Source organism: Sapajus apella, unplaced genomic scaffold (assembly GCF_009761245.1).
Source record: "Sapajus apella isolate SASKATOON/1434 unplaced genomic scaffold, GSC_monkey_1.0 scaffold3, whole genome shotgun sequence".
Classification (NCBI taxonomy): Eukaryota; Metazoa; Chordata; class Mammalia; order Primates; family Cebidae; genus Sapajus; species Sapajus apella.
The window spans coordinates 25,886,947-25,909,661 of record NW_022436943.1 but is presented as its reverse complement, the minus strand read 5'-3'; the positions used below and the strand labels follow the sequence as shown (position 1 = coordinate 25,909,661).

The 22,715-nt window shown below is 43.1% G+C and overlaps 1 pseudogene across 1 annotated transcript; it reads right to left on the bottom strand.

Moving 5' to 3' along the window:
* Window positions 1–16,764: 16,764 nt before the first annotated feature.
* On the bottom strand, window positions 16,765–18,059 carry LOC116532181 (annotated as a pseudogene). The gene has a single exon (XR_004260750.1). The product of XR_004260750.1 is annotated as an NAD-dependent protein deacylase sirtuin-5, mitochondrial pseudogene (transcript).
* Window positions 18,060–22,715: the final 4,656 nt, after the last annotated feature.

Sequence of the window (22,715 nt, the reverse complement as noted above, 5' to 3'; positions counted from 1 at the left end):
AAAAAAAAAAAAAAAAAAGAGAGAGAGAGAGAGAAAAAAAAAAAAAAGGAAAGAAAGAAAAAAGAAAGAAAACTGGACCAGGAATCTAGGATCTCAAGCCAAGAGATCTGAATGAGTGAAAACCAAATGGGAGCATATAATATTCAGACAGTGCAAAACCTAGGACAATCATTAGCAGCATTTGCTGGTGGGATAATTTGCTATTATTGTCCCACCTGGTCCTGGCCCAGCCCCTCCCTCCTCTGCATGAGGTGGTATCAGTTGCTCCTAGGTGGTCCTGGCAAAAAGCCCTGACATTTCTCAGGGTACTACTGTACAGAGATATTAGACAGGCCTCTGTTACAGTTTCTTGTTCATGCTCTTCTCAGTATAATAGGTTTGGAGACAGCCAGGGCACTATACATTTCCACTGTGCTTTATCTATCTCTGGCTGCAGAGCTTCGGGTAGAGATATTTGTGGGGTAGGGAGTAGGACGTGGCTAGGTCGAGGTGTTCCAGCCCAGCTGGTAAGTGGTCTTGTCACATGTTCAGGCATTAGCAGCAGAAGGCAGGTGAAGGAAGCATCTGAGGCCATGACTGGTCCCACATAGTAGATTTCCAGGTTGGGAGATGGCACATTTGCCGGGAAGAGAGCCGTTCAGTGTTACCTAATTCAGGCATCCTCTCTAATTCTTAGGCAGTTAGCCTTTCAGTCATGAGAGAGGATCTCGGAGTGACCCACACCTCCTTCTGGCTTCCGCCTGGATGTCAGATGTCAGAGATGCATTAAGGGCTTGCTACTTAAAGTGCAGCCACAGACCAGTTTGCTGTTGGAATAACCTGGGAGCTTGTTAGAAGTATAGAATCTCAGGCTACACATCAGACCTCCTGAATCAAACCTGCATTTTCACAAGATTTATATGGACCTTACAGTTTGACAAACACTCATCTAAGGCTTGAAGATACAGCCATGAGTGGAAGCCGTAGCTTCTGGGGGTTCAGGGCTAAGAATGACATGGATTTTTGTAGGTAAATTGTGACCAAGGGACCAAGTCTATTGTATCAGAGATTACTCTTCAAAAATCAGCTGTGATTATCAATGAATGAAGTTAATATGGTGAAGGATTGATGGGAAGCTTTAGAATGAGTTGGTCACCACCTAAACCCATTGATCAATCTTAACATAACCAGACATGACGGGCCTCCTGAAGGACCAATATGGCCAAGCCCATGGCACTACCTTTGAGATGTTCTTGTCTGAAAAATGAAGCTGAATCTAATCAAGCCTCCAGAGCTAATACCTACAGGAAATAAGGGAGCTAAGAAACAAGTTGAATGACACTCCAAGGAGCCAAGCAGAAACAATCTCAAATGTTGGGAAGCCTACAGGCAGCAGAGTTAGTTACTGCAGGAAGTCAGTGGCATGGGGGGAAATGTGAAGGTGGGAGAGGGGAAGAATCTACATTAAAATGGATTTAGCCAGACTCAGTGCCTCACACCTATAATCCCCAGTCTTTGGGAGGCCAAGGCAGGTAGATCATGAGGTTAGGAGTTTGAGACAAGCCTGGCCAAGATGGTGAAACCCTGTCTCCACTAAAAATATAAAAATTAGCCAGGCGTGGTGGCAGGTGCCTATAGTCCCAGCTATTTGGGAGGCTGAGGCAGAGAATTGCATGAATTCAGGAGGCAGAAGTTGCAGTGAACTGAGATCGTGCCACTGGACTCCAGCCTGGGCAATGGAGCAAGACACTGTCTCATAAATAAATAAATAAAATAATGAAATGGATTTAAAAGGCAAACAACTAAATGGAATCTGTGGACCTGGTTTGGATCTTGATTTAGACAATTAATAAACAGCTGGTACTTGGCTCACCGGTTCTCATTCCGGCACTAAGGACCGAGTAAAAGGACATCAATTTACTTTTCTCGATTTTACTCCCCAATACTTCCATTCGCGGACTCTGTGCACCAGCTGAACTGCTCTGCTCTGCACAATAAATACTGCATTTTCCAGGTTTTTTTGTTTGTTTTGAGACAGAGTCTTTCTCTGTCACCCAGGCTGGAGTGCAGTGGCACCATCACAGCTCACTGTAACCTCCACCTCCCAGGTTCAAGCGGTTCTCATCCCTAGCCTCCCGAGTAGCTGGGATGAAAAAGGTGTACCACCATGCCCAGTCTTTTTAGTAGAGATGGGTTTCACCATGTTGGCCAGGCTGGTCTCAAACTCCTGTCCTCATGTGATTTGCCAGCCTCAGCCTCCCAAATTGCTGGGATTATAGGCGTGAGTCACTGAGCCCGGCTATTGAAAGCAGTTTAACTTAATAACTTAAGACTGGCATAGCAATTAAGAGAGAAGCAGGAGGAAGACACGTGATTGCTCTTTATTCTAAGTATTTTCAGTAAACTACCTATTTAAGCTTCTACCAGAGCCATACATGATCCAGAAAGAAGGGCCCACAGAAATGATCCTGGAAACCCGGTCGAATCTTGCTTTTGCTCACTTTGTCAGTTGCTGCCACCTATTTTCTGCAGCCATGGTGGGCTTAAAGTCAGTTGTCTGTGATTCTGCAACATGTAGGTGTTAATTATTAGCCAATCTGCTTTAAATGTGACATTTCAACAGAATCAACTCATAAAAAGTTAGCATTTTATTTATTTTGTTTTATTTTACTTGAGACAAAGTCTTGTTCTGTCACCCAGGCTGGAGCACAGTGGTGTGATCTTGGCTCCCTGCAACCTCCGCCTCCCAAGTTCAAGCAATTCTCTTGCCTCAGCCTCTCAAGTAGCTGGAATTACAGGTGCCCACCACCACACCTGTGGCTAATTTTTGTCTAAAAAGTAACAATTTTATTTATTTTATTTTTGGTTTTTTGAGAGACAAGCTCTCACTCTGTTGCTCAGGATGGAGTGCAGTGGCACAATTACAGCTCACTGCAACCTTGACCTCCCAGGCTCTCAATAAGCCTCTCACCTCAGCCTACTAGAAATACAGCAGGGAAGGGCCACCACACCTGGTGAATTTTTAATAATTTTTTGTAGAGACAGGGTCTCACTGTGTTGTCCAGGCTAGTATTAAACTCCTGATCTCAAGGGATCCTCCCACCTGAGCCTTCCAAAGTGCTGGGATTACAGGCCTGAGCCACCATGCCCTGCCAAAAGTAACAATTTTAAGAGTTCTGTATTTGTAACTAAGCATTTTAAAAATGAAACAATGGTGTGTTTGTTAACTGTTGCTGTGTAACAAACTATCCCAAAGTTTAGCAGCCTAAAAACACAAACACAGAACATGCTACATAGTTTCTAAGAGTTAGGAATCCAAGAGCATCTCAGCCAGGGTTCCAAGTCTCTCATGAGCTATGGTCAAGCTACCAGCGGGGACTATGATCATCCAAAGGCCTAAGGATCACATGGTTCTCCCACAGACTGTTGGACAGGCTTGAATCACAGGCCTTGTGAATCTCTCCACACTGATGTCTCAACATCCTCAAGACATAAGAAAGCTGGTTTCCCCTAGAGCAAGTGACAGAAAGAGACAGAAACAGAAGGTCGTGGCATCTTTTATAACCTAATTTTGGAAGTGAATGACTATTCTTTCTGCTGTTTCCTATTGTTCATACAGACCAATCTTGGTGCAGTGTGAGAAGAAATTGTACAAGAGATGCAGGATCCTCAGGGGCTGTCTTAAAGACTGCCTGCCCAATATGGATAGTTTCCAAAGCTTTAAAAAAACAAAACAAAAACAAAACTCAAACCCTGTTTTAAATACAGCTTATTCAAACAAGATACTTGTAAAACTAAAATAAATGTGAGGATATTGCATAATACATAGGTGTGCATGCATCCTGTCAGAATATCCAATCAGTCTTAACAGGAGAGCTTAAAGTGTTTCATAGGTCTCTTATTTTGGATTTTTTTCCTTTAATTTTTCTAATCTTTTCCTTTTATTTTAATTAGTGCATGCTGCTTCAAACAAGACATAGGGGCACTTTAAAGATTATATGTTTTTATAATAAATGCAATCCTTTCTTGTTTTTCCTGGCTGCTCTATTTTTATCCCGGGCATTTTGCCTTTTTGGTTGAATTGATTGTGTCTTTCTTGTCTCAGCTGTCTAGTGTGTCCTTCAGCTAGTAGGAATTTACCAAGTATCTGGCAATCTGCGGAATCTCAAATGAGTCTAAACTTCTCTGGTTTAAAAAATAGAATCAGCGAGGAGAACAGATTAGGAGGGAGAGGAAGAACAGTCTGAGAGTAGAATTCTCCAGTGAGTCACCAGCTGCCTGAGTTGCCCCAGGCAAAATGCAAAATGGGTCCTTAGCCAGGATCTGCCCACTGGCCCCACTGGCTCCATTCCCTGCTGCAGGCATCTCAGCCCTTTGAAACGAAGACAGCCTGTCCCTAAGAGGGGCCCCAACCCTCCCTGCCACAGATTTCATGATATAGGCAGCCACCTGTGCCAAACAACCATAGAGGCCTCCTGTTGTCTCTGATAATAGACAAACTAGGCTCCTGCCTGTAATCCCAGCACTTTGAGAGGTCGAGGCCGGTGGATTACAAGGTCAGGAGTTTGAGACCAGACTGACCAACACGGTGAAACCCTGTCTCTACTAAAAATACAAAAATTAGCTGGTTGTGGTGGTGTACGCCTGTAATCCCAGCTACTCAGGAGACTGAGGCAGGAGAATTGATTGAACTCGGGAGGCGGAGATTGCAGTGAGCCGAGATTGCACCACTGCGCTCCAGCCTGGGAGACAGAGAAAGACTCCATCTCAAAAAAAAAAAAAAAAAAAAAAAGACAAACTGGCAAGCCTGAGGGGAGGGGAGGGAATAGGAAATTCAGCCAAAAAATGTACTTTGTTGATATCTGTGGTAATTTTTTTTAAAAAATTGAGACATTAGTTTTAAAGTGGAATGTTACTTAAAAGTCTAATTTCATCTTCTCTTAAAAAAAAAAAAAAATCATGATCTGACAACACTGGGCCCACATAGCAATAATGGCCCTAAGCAAATATAGGCACCTCCTATTTACTCAGTCTCTACCATGCTCTGCATTTCCACAATCTTCAGGCTGGGTGTCAGCTGCCATTTACTATCACTCTTCTACTATTTTTCTTTTCTTTTCTTTTTCTTTTTGTTTTTTGTTGCTGTTTTCTGTCGCCAGGCTAGAGTGCAATAGTGTGATCTTGGCTTACAACAAACTCCCAGGTTCGTTTGATTCTCCCACCTCAGCCTCCTGAGTAGCTGGAACTATAGGCTCATACCATCACACCCAGCTAATTTTTGTATTTTTAGTAGAGATGGGGTTTCACTATGTTGGCCAGGTTGGTCTCAAACTCCTGACTTCATGATCCCCCTGCCTTGGCCTACCAAAGTGCTGGGATTACAGGCATGAGCCACTGATCCCAGCCCACTCCTCTGCTATTTTTCTAACACTTTTTTCTGAGCATATTTCTTTTTCTTTTATTTATTTATTTGTTTATTTAATAAGATGGGGTTTCACCATGATGGCCAGTCTTGTCTTGAACTGCTGACCTCAGGTGATCCACCCACCTTGGCATCCCAAAGTGCTAGGATTATAGGCTTGAGCCACCGCGCCCGGCCTCTGATCATATTTCTTTATCATTAATGAAGAAAAAAGCCAAACTAAAAGGATCACCTATTTTAAGAAAATTACAAGAGATCCTCTTTCTCTATGAAAAGAAAGAAAATTGCTGTTTATTATGTAAAGAATGACTGTATCTAAAGAACACAAATTGACAATTGCCATTTTTAAAACTACTTTCAGAGGTAGGATAAATGAAACAACACAGGATGAAAATGTTGCCAAACTGAAAAAGAAGATAGTCATTTCAAGAGTTTGTTTTTACAAGTAAAGTTGCTGTAAAAATGTAGTTACAAATTTGATGTCAGGGCATTTAAACCTGTTACAGATGGTGAATGTATAACAAAGTATCTACTGAGCACAGAAAACAAAGTATATCCTCCCCAACCAGCACTGAGAAACAATGTTACTCAGCATGTTGCAGATAGGGCTGGGAAAATTAGACAAATAGTTTGTTGGAGTCTCCAAGGGGGTCCCCAATAAATTGCATTCTTTTTTTCCTACCTAGATTCTAATGTGGTGAGAAACAAAATAAAGATCAAAGATGGAGGTCACAATGTCAACTACAAAAGACCATTACAAATGTCAAATACAATTGAGAGAGGTACAGTTGAGGTTGTGACTTCATAAGAGAGCAAAATTGAGCCTGGAGATTGAAATCCAGAATTACAGTCCCCAACATGCAAACTGACACTATGGGAGAACAAACCTATAGGCAGATTTTGTTCAAGAGAAGGAAGGAAAGCTAGAAGCCAAAACAAGTATGTCCTGTTTCCCTTCGTAAATTTTCAAATCAGACAAATCACTCTAAAATCACCAATGATGGGCTGGGAACAGTGGCTCACACCTGTAATCCTAGCACTTTGGGAAGCCAAGGTGAGTGGATCATTTGAGGTCAGGAGTTCCAGATCAGCCAGGTCAAGATGGTGAAACCCCATTTCTACTAAAATTACAAAAAAAAATAAAATAAAATAAAAAAAAATAAATTCAAAAATCAAAATTAGCCGGACTTGATGGTGGGTCCCTGCAGTCCCAGCTACTCAGGAGGCTGGGGCAGGAGAATTGCTTGAACCCAGGAGACAGAGGTTGAAGTGAGCCAAGATTGTGCTGCTACATTCCAGCCTCAGTTACAGAGTGAGACCATGTCTTAAGAAAATAAATAAAATAAAATTATTAATGATGTATTATTTGATGAGAGCACAGGTATAAACAAGACCCTTTAGTTAGCTTTATGAATGAATGGTGTTGATGAGAATTTAGAGGGAACTTTGGGATTCTCAGACATGGCAGCCATGACAGGAAAAGATTTGGTTTTATGACTGTGTAGTATAATCCAGCATTGGTGAAACTCTTTAAGTGTGACCACTGGGAATGTTCAGTGAAGAATAATGTGGATGTCAGACTTGCTTCACATCATAACCTAAGATGGTAATGCATTCTACATTCATGGAACATAGAAGTGGAAGCTACTGAATGCAGTATAATGTAGCAACCAAAGCAAAATATGCCCATACTGGAATATCTAATTCTGTAAGCAGCTTGGGAGAAGTTACCCCAACTATGAAAACAGAGGTACTGGCCAGGTGTGGTGGCTCATAACTGTAATCCCAGCACTTTGGGAGGCCAAGGCAGACAGATCACAAGGTCAGGAGATCAAGACCATCCTGACCAACATGGTGAAACCCTGTCTCTACTAAAAATACAAAATTCAGCCAGGCATGGTGGTGCACACCTGTAGTCCCAGCTACTTGGGAGTTTGAGGCAAGAGAATTGCTTGAACCTGGGAGGTGGAGGTTGCAGTAAGCCGAGATCGTGTCATTGCACTCCAGCCTGGTGACAGAGCAAGACTCCGTCTCAAACAACAATGACAACAAAACAGAGGTACCTACATTTGCACATAGTCGTTTTCTATCCTGAAATAGAATTAAAAGAATCTCACCCAGAGAATTCCATGCTAAACTTGGAGTAGCACAGCATGAAGGATAAGACCTGAGATAGCAACAGGAAAGGCAAAGGAATAGTTTGTGGTTCTATACAAAAGAGGAACGAAATGCCACCTCCTATGGGAAGGCTTACAAGGCCTCTTCTCATCCCTAGAGAATTAGTCATTGTGCAGGTTGGATTCCCACAGCACTTGGGATTTATGCTTTTTTCAGTTAGAAGTCTGGGTTGCAAACACAGAAACCCACTTGGGCTGATCACAAGAGGCAATAAATCATACAGTATTGATGTATTGATTCTATGAGACACCCTGTCTCATAGAATTAAAAAACTGACATGCAGTGAGGCCTGAAACGGGAGTCACGACCATGGGTGGTCACAGAGTCCAGAGCCCCTTGGCTTCTCTGTGGCAGTCCCTTCCTTCTTTCTAGGCAACCTTCTTTGTTCTGCTGCTAAGTCTGCTTGGTGGGTAGAAGGTGACTTCCCAACCCACTTTTTTTTTTTTTTTTTTTTTTTTTTTTTTGAGACAGAGTCTCACTCTGTTGCCCAGGCTGGAGTGCAGTGGCATGATCTTGGCTCACTGCACCCTTGACCTCCTGGACTCAAGGCATCCTCCTGCCTCAGCCTCCCTAGTAGCTAGGACTGCAGGCACATTCCACCACATCCAGCTAGTTTCTGGTTTTTTTGTCTGTCTGTTTGTTTGTTTGTTTGTTTTGTAGAGTCACTGTTTCACCACGTTACCCAGACTGGTCTCCCACTCCTGGACTCAAGCAATCCACACACCTTGGCCTCCCAAAATGCTGGGATTGAGGAGTGAGCCACCGTGCTCAGCCTCTCTCAAGTTTTCACGTTTGAGCCCTGTAGAGGGAAATGACCAACCAACTCTACCTCTCAGCGTTTTTCTTAGCCATTCTCTCTCCTCCCCAGCCAACTCTTCTTGCCCCACCCTTATTCTGGATTCCTAGGAGAAAAAAAAAAAAAATTGTGATTGGCCTGAATTAGATCAGATGTTTACCCTGTGGGCCAATTGTTGTCGCCAGGCAGGCAGGATCACATAGAAACACAGCTACGCCCCCTCCAACCTCACTGACACCACCACCACCAAGACCACCAATTTAGACTGGCTGGAGTGATAATTCACTAGGTAGCCACTAAAATACAGTGTAATAAATGTATCTGATTTTTCTCCCGGCCAAACATGGGCAGGGGGACTTTGAAGCAAGGTAATTGCATCTTACTCCTTTTTCTACTTTCTGTACCTAGCTTAGTAGCCTACATATTAGTGAAGGGAACGTATGAGGTAACCTGAATAGATGTTTTTGTTGAGTTATTGACTGTAAAAATGCACAGACCCGGGCTGTGCTTTGAGAGCAAAACACAAATGTGTGCATATGCACATACACATAAACACACACAAACATATACACACATATGTCTGCGAGCGGTGTCCTTTTAGTTACAATTTTTTAGTTACAATCAGAGAAAAAAAAAATTAGCTCTGGCTACTTTAATCGGAAAGGCTTGCTTGCTTGCTTGCTTGCTTTCTTTCTTTCTTTCTTTCTTTCTTTCTTTCTTTCTTTCTTTCTCTTTCTTTCCTAAATTTATTTATTTTTCTTTCTTTGAGACTGAGTCTCATTCTGTCACTTAGGCTAGAGTGCAATGGCACAATCTCATCTCTCTGTAGCTTCTGCCTCCTGACTTCAAGCAATTCTCCTTCCCAGCCTCCTGGGTAGCTGGGACTACAGGTGCATGTCACCACACCTGGCTAATTTTTGCATTTTTAGTAGAGATGGATCTGAGCCACCATGCCCAGCCAGAAATGGATTTCGATAGAAGGATATGGGCAGCTGACAGAATCAAAGGGAAATCTTTATATCAGGGCTCAGGAGGAACAGGAGCTGGGGCTGCTTCTCTGGGTCTCCATGGGAGTGAGTTGGTGGTTGGCACAGGGCACTGTCACGCCACTTTCTGCTCCGAGTTGAATACTCAGAGCCCAGGGAGAAGGCATCCAATGGGACAAGGATAGGGCCCCACATCAAGACTGCGAAGAAGAAAATTGTCTAGATAGGCAAAGGTAGTGGAGTCTACTGCAGGAGCCACTTTAGACCACTGGAGCAGTTACTGCAATGGAAAGTGAGCTGGCTGCTGCCTGTCCCCTTCATTCTGCCTGCTAGAAAGTAGCTGGGAAGCTTCTGATACAGGAACTCACGAGAGACAGAAACATCCCCCAGCCTTGGCACCCCTCTGCAGCTCCACCTGTGAATGCTGCCTGAATGTCGCCTTCCAACCACACTTGGAAGTAGTTCTGCCTCGGGATTCTGGAGCAACACAGCTTTGATGGAGGGTTTTTCATTCATTCCTAAATTGCCTCCAGTACTTTTCAAATCAGGAAAATGGCAAGGAAAAGCCAATGGTGTGGAATGGGAGAGAGGTGAAGCACTTTCCCTGGGGTGGCAGGGGAAGATAAGCTGGTGTCTAGCTAAAGCATTAATCAGTGACATCCACAGATTCCTCAACTGAGGGATCTGGGGTAAACTCAAAAGTGTTTGGAACTAGCAGATGCTGTTGGGAATCTCTTCAGTCCTAGATTTGGAGATTCCCCAGCTGAGTGATCTTATCTCAAATGGTGGGGAGGTGAAGTCCACACAGTGTTCATTTCCAGATCCTGATGTATGGGGCTGAAGAGAGCATCTGTGATGGCCCACGTGGCTGCCTCAGCTGCCTGTCCCAATCCTGCCCACTACTGTCCTCAAACACTGGCCTGCAGTGCCTGGGAGGAGTGTTGTCTTGATCTGGAAAGAGGCACTTGCAATGCCAGCTGAGTGCAGAACACTTTCGATTCTAAAATCTTGCCTCGATGGAGTCTTTCTAAAGCATTCAATTTAGTTGGCATAGAAAGAACAATTCTGGCTGGGCGCGGTGGTTCACACATGTAATCCTAGCGCTTTGGGAGGCTGAGGTGGGTGAATCACTTGAGGTCAGGAGTTTGAGACCAGCCTGGCCAACATGGTGAAACCTCATCTCTACTAAAAATACAAAAATTAGCCAGGCGTGGTGGTGGGCACCTGTAATCCCAGCTACTTGGAAGGCTGAGGCAGGAGAATCACTGGAACCTGGGATGCAGAGGTTGAAGTGAGTGGAGATCATGCCACTGCACTCCAGCCTGGGAGTCAGAGCAAGATTCCAATCTCTAAATAAATAAATAAACAAACGAATAAGCAAAAGAACAATTCTGTTTGTTTTCACACCCATATTCCCTTAGTTTATGTACTATTCCAGTAAATCACTTACATTATAAGGAGCATAATAGGTCTGGTGGCAAACTCAGCTGAGCTTTGTCATGCATGCCCCTCAACCTAGGAAGCCAAGGTCTCTCCCGGCCATCCTGGCTCCCTGTCTGAGAGCAAATTGCCTATTTCACAGAAATATTGACAATGGCTAACTCCAGTTTGTAGGTTTATGGGTGATATTTTTGGGTGGTACTATTTTATAGTCTCAAAAATTTCTGTAGGCTTATATTACTTTTTATAATCAAAGAAAAATGTGTTTTAAAGACATATTTGCACATTCAAATGTATTTTTGACATTTACGAGGAATATACCAAAGACAATTTTCAAGGATTTTGTTGATAAGAGACAGAAAAGGAAAAAATAATCTGTTTTTTTTTTTCCCCATTTATTTATTTTATTGCACTTTAGGTTTGGGGGTACATGTGAAGAACATGCAAGATTGTTGCATAGGTACACACGTGGCAGTGTGATTTGCTGCCGTCCTCCCCATCACCTACATCTGGCATCTGTCCCCCTGCTATCTCTCCCCAGCTCCCCACCCCCCACTGTCCCTCCCCTATTTCCCCCCAACTGACCCCAGTGTGTAGTGCTCCCCTACAAGAAAAGAAAACTTCAGGCCAATATCCATGATGAACATAGATGCAAAAATCTTCAATAAAATACTGACAAGCCGATTGCAACAGCACATCAAAAAGCTTATCCACCATGATCAAGTAGGCTTCATCCCGGGGATGCAAGGCTGGTTCAACATATGCAAGTCTATAAACGTAATTCACCATATAAACAGAACCAAAGACAAAAACCACATGATTATCTCAATTGATGCAGAGAAGTCCTTTGACAAAATTCAACAGCCCTTTATGCTAAAAACTCTCAATAAGCTAGGTGTTGACGGAACATATCTCAAAATAATAAAATAATCAGCTTTTGATAATGGTAGATAGAAGTGGTTTTATGGATTTTTTTTTTGAGTGCCTTTATGTGTTTACCCTTTATTAACCAGGACTCTATTTACAAATGGAAATCAGTGTAAGAATTAACCATTGTAAAACCTCTTTTTTTTTTTTTTTTTGTTTTGAGATGGAGTTTCGCTCTTGTTACCCAGGCTGGGGTGCAATGGCGCGATCTTGGCTCACGGCAACCTCCACCTCCTGGGTTCAGGCAATTCTCCTGCCTCAGCCTCCTGAGTAGCTGGGATTACAGGCACACACCACCATGACCAGCTAATTTTTTGTATTTTTAGTAGAGACGGGGTTTCACCATGTTGACCAGGATGGTCTCGATCTCTTGACCTCGTGATCCACCCTCCTCAGCCTCCCAAAGTGCTGGGATTACAGGCGTGAGCCACCGCGCCCGGCCTGTAAAACCTCTTTAAGTGGGCCAATCAAAATAGGATTTTTAAAAGTTACCTTACGGACCAGGCGTGGTGGCTCATGCCTGTAATCCCGGCACTTGGGAGGCCAAGGTGGGTGGATCACCTGAGGTCAGAGGTTTAATCTGAAATGTGGTGAAATCCGGTCTCTACTTAAACTACAAAAATTAGCCGGGCATGGTGGCAGATGCCTATAGTCCCAGCTACTTGGGAGGCTGAGACAGGAGAAGTCACTTGAACCTGGGAGACAGAGTTTGCAGTGAGCAAGATTGTGTCACTGCACTTCAGCCTGGGCGACAGAGATTCCAACTCAAAATAATAATAATAATAATAATAAACAAAAACAAAAAATAAATTTACCTTATGTAGCATCATGTGTTTTTCTATTTACTAATTTTTTTTTACTATAAACATAATAAAAATCATTTCAATAATCAACATTGAGAGAAAGGATACAACAGTTACTCAATTTAACCACTAAACTGTGACCTTTTTGTTCAAATTATTTTCTCCCCTAGACTTTCAAACATTGAATAAGTCTTGCCCCATGCTAGCCTCAAAACAATGTTCAGAATAGGCCAGGCAGATGTGATGATTCCGGTAGGTTCTACGTAGACAGACAGCTGATCAAAGGGAATGCCCACTGCCTGATTGCTTTGTGCCAAGCGGTTCTTCCAGAGTTAAGCTGGCTGTGTCCAATGAGGGACACCTGTACCTTGGGAACGATTAGCACATTCCCCAGAGATAAGGCAACTCTCACTAACCAGACTACTCCAAGGATGGCTAAGGACAACCAAGAAATACTAAGGTCACTTACGTAGATGATTTTTCTTTCTTTATGTGTATATATTTTTAAGTTTCTGATATTTGCTTCATCTCATCTTTCTTTCAGAAATTTTGTATTGATTAAGTCCCTGTGTCAGAAATTGATATAATCATATGAAATATTTAATCTGCCATAGGGACCCTTTGTTAATGACCACAATATCTGTTTAGCTAAAATTTAACATAAGTTTAAAATTGTTTACATTTCTGTGGTAATACAAAGCAATTGAAAATATGCCAAACATTTCCCCTCTCTTCTCTTTAACTATTAAAAAACCTCTGAATTTGTGTTTGTTTTTTTGTTTTCGTAACATTCTCTGAAACTAATTTCATACCTCAGGACAATTTTTTTCTTTGGGATAACTTGCTGGCACTTTGCTGGGTTTTAGTCCAAAGAAACTGAAAGGCGGAATCCAAACAAAACCTTGTTTACTTTTTCCACACTTCAGGAACTAGAGTAAATTCAGTTCACAGAACCCTAGGGGGATGGAAAACAAAAAAAGGGCTTTTCATTGTGCACAGCTGAAATTAGAAAAGAAGGCTTTGTTTACACTGGACATTAACATCCTAATTAAAAGGGTAAGGCAATACATTGATAATGATAGATAATTGCCCTTGAGAGCAGCCATTGATGAGCTCTGGTAATCAAATGTTTGGAGGCATTGAGATGTTAATGGAATTAAATTCTAGGAGCTGCCCAATTTTTGTGGAAGGAACTTACGTTTGGACAGAGTATGTTTTTCTGGCAATCTCCCTTGACGGTGCTTCACCAAGGTTCAAAAAGGCCGTATATTCTCTTGGGTGCCTGTCACTTTATTGCTGGCTTCAGGGAAAGAGACAAGGACCCACAGGTCTCCCTGTCCCAGGTTGAGGCCGGTGGCTGCAGCAGGCTGTCCAGTCGGGCAGTGTACCAGCCAGCCTTCCTCTGTTTGCTGTTTCACCTTTCCATTCCCTCATTTCCATCCATTGGCTCCTAATGTGGGACACTGCTGTGGGCTTTGGTTTTCTACCTCAGTGAGCATTTAACAGTCTGTTTTGATGCCTTGCTTTTATAGCCAGGTTTAACAAAGCAAGGCATGGAATCACTTTTCCTAGGAAGTCAAGAAAAACAAATCCAATCGAGCTTCCACTGGTAGGTTGTTGTTATTATTTCTGCTTTATTTTTATTTATTTATTTTTTGAGACAGAGCCTCGCTCTCTTGCCCAGGCTACCTGGCACAATCATGGCTCACTTTCAGCCTCTTCCCCCCAAGCTCAAACAAGCCTCCCACCTCAGCCTCCCTAGTAGCTGAGGCTACAGGTGCACATGAGCATGCCTGGCTAATCTTTGTATTTTTTGTAGAGAAGGGGTTTTACCATATTGCCCAGACTAGTCTTGAACTTCTGGCCTCAAGTGATGCATTCACATCGACCTCCCCAAGTGTTGGGTTAACTGGCATGAGCCGCTGCACCCAGCTATTTCTGCGTTATATTAAGCCTTCTTCCTTCCATACTGTGTTAGGGCATATACAATGGTTGCTATTTAGCCATTTTTAAATGTATTTTTAAAATTGTGGTATAAAACACATTTACCATCTTAACCATTTTTAAGCGTACGATTCAATGGTATTAAATACCTTCATAATGTTGTCCAACCGTTACCACCACCCATCTCCATAACACTTCTCATCTTGTAAAACTGAAACTGTCGCGGTGGCGCACACCTGTAATCCCAGCACTTTGGGAGGCCAAGGTGGGTGGATCACGAGGTCATGATTTCGAGATCAGCTGGCCAGCGTGGTGAAACCCAGTCTCTAGTAAAAATACAAAAATTAACCAGGCCTGATGGTGGGCGCCTGTAATCGCAGCTACTGGAGAGGCTGAGGCAGGAGAATTTCTTGAACCCGGGAGGCGGAGGTTGCAGTGAGCTAAGACCATGCCATTGGGTGATGAGGCGAGAGACTCTGTTTCAAAAAAAAAAAAAAAAATCTGAAACTGTACAAATTAAACCCTAGCTTGTCATTGTCCTTTCCGCTCAACTCTGGCAACCACTACTCTACCTTCTATCTTTATGATTTTGTCTACTCCGCTTCATATAAGTGGAATAATATAGTATTTTTCTTTGTGACTCACTAATTTCACTTAGCATAGTGTTTTCAAGGTTCATCCAGGTTGTAGCACATCAGACTTTTTTTTCTTCTTAAGGCTGAATACTATTTCATTATACGAAAAGCCCACATTTTGTTTATTCATTCCTCTATTGGTAGACACTTGGGTTGCTTCCATGTTTTTGTGAAAGTGAATAATGCTGCTGTGAACATGGGTATATAGATATCTCTTTGAGACTCTGTTTTCAATTCTTTTGGGTATATACCCAGAAGTAGAATGGCTCAATTCTATGGTTATTCTATTTTTAATTTTTTGAGGAACTGTTTTCCACAGTTACTGCACCATTTTACATTCCCACCAACAGTACACAAGACTTCCAATTTTTCTGTATCCTTGCCAACATTTATTTTCTATTTTCTTGATAGTAGCCATTCTGATGTGTGTGAGATGGTATTTCACTATAGTCTTGATTTGCATTTTTCTAATGATAAGTGATGTTGAGCAGCTTTTCATTTGCTTATTGGCCATTGGTGTGTCTTCTTAATTTTTTTTTTTTTTTTTTTTTTTTTTTTTGAGATGGAGTTTCACTCATGTTACCCAGGCTGGAGTGCAATGGCGTGATCTCGGCTCACCGCAACCTCCGCCTCCTGGGTTCAGGCAATTCTCCTGCCTCAGCCTCCTGAGTAGCTGGGATTACAGGCACACGCCACCATGCCCAGCTAATTTTTTGTATTTTTAGTAGAGACGGGGTTTCACCATGTTGACCAGTATGGTCTCGATCTCTTGACCTCGTGATCCACCCGCCTCAGCCTCCCAAAGTGCTGGGATTACAGGCTTGAGCCACCGCGCCCGGCTGGTGTGTCTTCTTTAAAGAAATGTCTGTTGGGCTGGGTACGGTAGCTCACGCCTGTAATCCTAACACTTTGGGAGGCTGAGGCAGGTGGATCATCTGAAGTCAGGAATTTGAGACCAGCCTGGCCAACATGGCAAAACACCATCTCTACTAAAAATACAAAAATTAGCCGGGTGTGGTGGTGCGTGCCTGTAATCCCAGCCATTCAGGAGGCTGAGACAGAAGAATCACTTGAACCCAGGAGGTGGAGGTTGCAGTATGCCAAGACCACGCCACTGCACTCCAGCCTGGGCAACAGAGCAAGAGATTGTCTCAAAAAAAAAAAAAAAAAGAAAGAAAGAAAAAAAGAAAAGAAAAGAAATGTCCATTCAAGTCCTTTGTTCATTTTTGAATCCCGCGTTTTTTGTTGTTGATTTTTAAGATTTCTTGGTATCAATCCCTTGTCAGATATATGATTTGCAAATATTTTCTCCCATTTTGTGGGTTTCTGTTTTACTCTGTTGATAGTGTCTTTTGATGCAAAAAATTTTAAATTTTTCATGAAGTTTGTCTAGTTTTTCTTTTGTTGTCTGTGCCTTTGATGTTGTATCCAAGAAATCTCTGCCAAGTCCAATGTCATTAAACTTTTTTTTTTTTGAGACAGAGTCTTTCTCTGTGCCCAGGCTAGAGTGGAGTGGCATGATCTCAGTTCACTACAACCTCTACCTCCCAGGTTCAAGCAATTCTTCTGCCTCAGTCTCCCAAGTAGCTGGGACTACAGGTGCCTGCCACCACTTTCGGTTAATTTTTTTTTTTTTTTTTTTTTTGTATTTTTTAAGACAATCTAATTTACTAAATTTTTCCCTCTCAATAATCAACCACACACATCAAAGATATCTTACTTTTCAGTTCAAACCAAATAATATGCATTAACTTTACAGTCCTGTAACTTCTGAATGTGGGTGCTCTTGCTACTGCCAAACCCCCATCACTTATCAACAGGTTGGATTCCAGCTAGGGAATAAGAGGGTACTTTTAGATTGTTCAATATTCAGCTCACCAGCCATAAGACCATTTCTTCTCTGCGTGTGGCCTGGTTCTTAGATATAATTGCCTTCTTCCCCAGGACACTTAAGAAATAGTTTCATTTTCATGAGGGGCAAGGGCTTCAGGAAGAGTCGTTCCACAGGGTCCCTGGAAATGAAACCTGAATCTGTTCGTAGCTGGGGTGGTCTCCATGTTAAATTCAGCCACTGGCACGCCCCTTACAGCCACCTGGGGGGCAAACATGGCTGCTGGGTACACCACAGAGGAAATGCCCACCACTAGACATAAGTCACAGTGAGCGAGCTCTCTGTCAACCTCCTCCAGAATGGCAAGATCCAGGTTTTCTCCAAACCACACGACGTGAGGTCGCAGCAAGCCCCCGCAGCCTGCCTCTTCACACCGGGGAAGTTTCTCAACTGGGATGCTGGCATTTTGAGTTCCAGGTTCTGGAGCACCTCTTCCTGATAAAGCTGGACAAATTGGACTTCTGTAATTCTCAGCTACAACTCCACAAGAGGTACATCGAGTTTTAAATAAGCTACCATGGATCTCCAGAAGGTTTTTGGTGCCAGCCTTGTGGTGCAGTTCATCGATGTTCTGGGTGATGATCACGACTCGCCGGCCCTGCTTGCCCAGCCGGGCCTCGCACTCAGCTATAGCACGGTGCTTGGCGTTGGGCTCCTTGCTCACCATGACCTCCTGCCGGTAGTGGTAGAACTCCCATACCCGGGACAGGTTGTGGGCAAAGGCCAGGGGAGTCGCCAGGTCCTGGGCCTGCCATTTTCTCCGATAACCTCCAGCTCCTCTGAAAGTCGGAACCCCACTTTCTGCACTAACACCGGCCCCTGAGATGATGACTATGTGCTTTGATTTTGCAAAACACTTCCGAAAATCTGCCGTACTTGAACTTGGCTGAGCCAATTTCAGGCAAATCCAGTTTCGTGTGGAGGCTGAAGGCTGAAGGCCACAATACAGCTGGGAAATCAACCGACTTGGGACAATCTGGAGAGGTCGCATCAGGGTTTGTTTGTAGTTCTAATGCCTGAGGTAGGCTGGGGCAACCAGCACACCCGAAGACCGTTTCCCACGCCTGAACGCCCGCGGTGCCTTCCTCCCGGCCTTCTGCGCCCACCCACCATCCCCCCAATTTTTGTATTTTTAGTAGAGATGAATTTCACCATGTTGGCCAGGCTGGTCTTGAACTCTTGACCTCAGGTCATCCCCCTGCCTTGGCCTCCCAAAAGTGCTGGGATTACAGAGGTCGGCCACTGCGCCAGGCCTATGAAGATTTTGCCCTGTGTTTTCTTCTGAGAGTTTCATAGTTTTAAGTTCTACATTTAGGTCTCTGAACCATTTTGCATTGACTTTTGCGTATGGTGTTGTTAGATGAGTCCAGCTTCGTTCTTTTGCATGTGGATATGCCACTTTTCCATGCACCATCTATTGAGAAAACTGTCCTTTCCTCTTTGAATGGCTTTGACACTCTTTTCAAAAATTGTTTGACTATATATGTGTGTATATGTATGCACACACACACACACACACACACACACACACATAAGAAAGTTTACTTCTGGGCTCTTTATTTTGTTGCATTGGCCTATGTGTTTGTCTTTATGCCAGTATCACACTGATTACTGTAACTTTGTACTAGGTTTTGAAATCAGGAAGTGTGCGTCCTTCAGCTTTGTTTTTCTTTTTCAAGATTGTTTTGAGTATTTCAGGTCCCTAGAGATTCCATATGAATTTTAGTATGGGCTTTACTATTTCTGCAATAATTTTACTGTTTTTGACTTTTTAAAGCTCAGTTTTATGTCATTCAACTTAATAGTTGAACTCTATGGCGCACAATAAGGTGAGGTAGGCTACAGGAGGAGGGAACTGATATTTATTGAAGACACAATATATACTAGGCCTGATAACCCACTTATACCTCAAATTACCTCTGGAATATAAACAATGTGAGGGTGAGTATATGGCTTACCTATTTGCTAAGCAAGTAAATGCTAAGCATTGGCATAAAATGGACTGGGATATGACAACATGTTCCAGAATGTTAATGAATGTAAGCCTTGTATACAAAAAGTATATATGAAAAGTGTACAAGATACAGTTAATAATAACTTAATTGTACATTTTATAATAACTTAAAGAATACAATTGGATTTTTTGTAACTCAAAGGATAAATTCTTGAGGGTATAGATACCCCATTCTCCATGATGTGCTTATTTCACACTGCATGACTGTATCAAAATAGCTCATGTACTCCATAAATATATACGCCTTCTATATACCCACAAAAATATAAAATAAAAATAAAGTGTGCAAAAAGGTGCCTGGCATATGGTAGCAGCTCAGTGAATGTGGGGATGGAGAAACTGGGGCTCAGAGAGGTGAAATCACATGTCCAAAGAGAAAGTTGATATACAGTGGAGACAAACACCAGCATTTTTGGTTGAATTCAAAACCCTCACATTCTTCCCATTTCACTCCCACGGTTGTGTTTTATACAAGCTCCAGTCTTGGTAGCTCTGACAGCTCTGTTCCCACAATCCCCCAATGTCCAATCCAGGTCTTAGTCACATGATCAGTAAGTCTGTGAGGTGGTCATTCTGGGTCTCGACCACCAGAGCTGGAGGAAAGGGCAAAGACTAGAGGACATCCCTCACATGCACCACCACTGACCCTGCTCAGCTTCCTCACCACCCCGACAGCCTGCTGATGGCTGAACTGAAGGCCAGACTGTCAGAAGTGTGTGAACCAGAACAACTCCAACTTGAATAAAAGCTGGGTAAAATGAGGACAATACCTACTAGGGTGCATTTCCAGATGGTTAAGGCATTCTAAGTCACAGGATGACATACAAGGTTGACACAAGATACAGGTCACAAAGGCCTTGCTCATAAAATAGATTGCAGTAAAAAAGCTGGCTAAAACCCCCCAAACCAAGATGGTGGTGAGAGTGACCTCTGGTCTTTCTCACGGTTACACTCCCACCAGCACCATGACAGTTTACAAATGCCATGGCAACATCAGCAAGTTACCTATATGGTCTAAAAAGGAGAAGCCCTTGTTTAGCATATTATTAAGGAATAATCGTAAAAACGAGCAACCAGCAGCCCTCGGGGCTGCCCTATCTATGGAGTAGCCATTCTTTTTTCCTTTACTTTCTTGATAAACTTGCTTTCACTTTACTCTATGGACTCACCCTGAATTCTTTCATGCGCGAGATCCAAGAACCTTCTTTTGGGGCCTGGATCTGGACCCCTTTCCTGTAACAAGACTGTACCCCCTTGACAGACAAATGATTCTGCACCCCTGCTTGGTCTCCAGTTTCCAGGGATAGAGAAGGAGGGAAAGGAGAGAAAATGCTTACTGAGGCATCTTCTATGAGCAGTCACCACACTAAGCTCTTTACTTACATTGCTTCTTGTGCTGTTCACAACAATCCATGATTATCCTCATCTTACAAATGTGAAAACTGAGGTCACTGATGCAAAGCCAGACACTGTGTTTCAACCTGGCTCTCTCATTCCAGAGCCCTTATCACCCAAAATGAAACTGAAATGCCATCCTATTATCAAGAAGGAGCATAAGAACAGCTAGAGGAGAGATGCAAGGTTGAAATATCATGGAATGGGCTATGGTTTATCCCTTCTCCTGGCCATAAAACATCATCAGGTTGCAATTGTTCAGATCAGAAATTCCCAAGCTCTTAATAAGGCCCTCAGGGAGCCTCATTCAGGGGCAATGCCCTGTCACTAGGAATAAGTAGAATGTGTGGGAAAGATGTTGTCCTTGATAGAACCGCCCCTTAGGAAAGAAGGCAAGAGAATTGAGAAAGATAATGATGGGCGAAAAGGAGAAAATAGAGAAAGAGGCTGCATGCTACAGAGAACAAGAGCAAAGATTTGAAAGCCTGGTACAGTTAAGCTTGAAACCTGGCTTTATCAATAGTTTGCTATGTGACCTTGGAAAAGTTCTCTCCCCTCTCTGAACCTTAATTTCCCATCAGCATAAAAGGGGACTAATAATGCTGACTTCACTGGGTAAAAAATGACAGTTTAAAATGATGGTGTTTGTAGGGGACCTAGCACGTATTAAGAATTTAATAAACACTGAGGCACTTTGGGAGGCTGACGCAGGCTTATCACAAGGTAAGGAGTTCAAACCAGTCTGGCCAAGATGGTGAAACCCCATCTCTACTAAAAACTACAAAAAAAACTAGCTGGGCATGGTGACAGGTGCCTGTAATCCCAGCTACTTGGGAGGGTGAGGCAGAAGAATCGCTTGAACCTGGGAGGCAGAGGTTATAGTGAGCTGAGATTGCACCACTGCACTCCAGCCTAGGGAAGAGAGCAAGACTCCGTCGCAAAACAAACAAAAAGAATTTAATAAACATTGGTTTTTCTCCCTTCTAGGGATTAGAGAAAGCAACACCACTTTACTTAAATGCATATAAAGAGGTTTTGACTGCTTCTTAACAATGAGAATCTTTGGCAGTGAATATGCAAACCAAAAATGAAGCGTGGTTAAGAAACTTTGGCCAGTGGTATCCTATCTCTGCGTACGATCTGGCTCATCACGAGGGTTTTCCAACTTGGAAAACAGCAGAGGCCCCGGTTTGCAAATGCTGGGTCTCTGACTGGGGTGAGCTTGCCCCTTCCCTGACTCCAGCCCCTTGCTGGGAACAAAAGGATCCTGGGGTGAAAAGCCCTCCCTCTTGGTGTCCCCTTTGTCATTAGCAGAAGACAAAGCTAATGACACTTTGGGCCAAGCGTGGTGAAGGGAAGACTAGAGGTGGAGGGGGTGGGGGAATTGAGCTGTTACAGCTTAGTTTTCCTATGTGCTATGAAAAAAAGAGAGCGCCAGGGCCTATAGAGTAACAATTCATGAAGAGTCACAGATTTCAGAATCTAAGGTAAGATCAATAATGTGTTGTTGTGATCATTTTATTGACATTCTCTCATCAATATCAAACTGATCCTAGGTACAACACACTGAGATATTCAATGTTCTTTTTTCTTTTTTTTTTTTTTTTTTTGAGACAGAGTTTTGCTTTTGTTGCCCAGGCTGGAGTGCAATGGCACAATCTTGGCTTACCGCAACCTCCGCCTCCCAGGTTCAAGCGATTCTCCTGCCTTAGCCTCCCAAGTAGCTGGGATTCCAGTCATGCGCCACCACGCCCGGCTAATTTTGTATTTTTAGTAGAGATAGGGTTTCTCCATGTTGGTCAGGCTGGTCTCCAACTCCTGACCTCAGGTGATCTGCCCACCTTAGCCTCCCAAAGTGCTGGGATTACAGGCATGAGCCACCATGCCTGGTGACATCCAATGTTCTTAGCATGCACTTTGCTTTTCCTTTAGAAGTACAAGAAGCATTTCATATATGTTTTCTACGTGTAGTAACTGTTTCCCTTGGACCCTGATGCTTTAGTTCCTGCCCACGATGCTTGTCAAAGAGCTTCAGGGAGTTCTGCCTCAGAGCGGGTGTTGAATCTGAACATGTTCCCTGAGTCCTTCAGGGTCGGCGTTAGCCGGGGCCCCTCCTTGCCTGTCCCACGTTTGTTCTGCTTTTCCTGCTCACGTTACTGAAGGCAAACATCTCAAATGAACCATTTAACCCCCACCCCCACTTTCTTCCAGCTCTGTTGGATCCCGAGGCTTTTAAAAAATTTGACTCATTCAAATGGACTTATTCAAACTGACTAAATGCGGTTTTCTACAACTCTAGCCATAA